Source organism: Mastomys coucha, unplaced genomic scaffold, assembly GCF_008632895.1.
Source record: "Mastomys coucha isolate ucsf_1 unplaced genomic scaffold, UCSF_Mcou_1 pScaffold12, whole genome shotgun sequence".
NCBI classification, from domain to species: Eukaryota; Metazoa; Chordata; class Mammalia; order Rodentia; family Muridae; genus Mastomys; species Mastomys coucha.
This window is the reverse complement of record NW_022196894.1, coordinates 91,624,401-91,624,782: the sequence shown is the minus strand read 5'-3', so window position 1 is coordinate 91,624,782 and position 382 is coordinate 91,624,401. Positions and strand designations below refer to the sequence as shown.

The 382-nt window shown below is 39.0% G+C and overlaps 1 long non-coding RNA gene across 1 annotated transcript in view; it reads left to right on the top strand.

Moving 5' to 3' along the window:
• LOC116086162 overlaps positions 1–382 on the top strand; it is a 2,057-nt gene that overhangs the window by 1,490 nt on the left and 185 nt on the right. The window lies entirely within an intron of this gene.

The following is a 382-nucleotide window of genomic DNA, read 5'->3' as shown; positions in this document are numbered from 1 at the left end:
GCACTTGGGAGGCAGAGGCAGGCAGATTTCTAAGTTCAAGGCCAGCCTGGTCTACAGAGAGAGTTTCAAGACAGCCAGGGCTACACAGCGAAAACCTGTCTTGAAAAACTAAAGTAAACTAAAGGAAAATAAAATAAAATAAAATAAAACTAGTATCTGATCTGAGGTATTGATCTCTTAGGTTTGCTACTTTGCTCAGGTGACCACTAGAGGCATTTTGAGCTTAGAAGAGATTTTCCTGCAATTCAAGCACATCTGAAAATCTGCTCTCAGTTTTCCAGTTTTGATGGACAAAACTTACTGGGGCTACAAATCAATTAACATTCTAACTGAGGGAAAGATTGGTAGCTTTGAAGAGTGTTGGATCCAAACTAAATTTTAG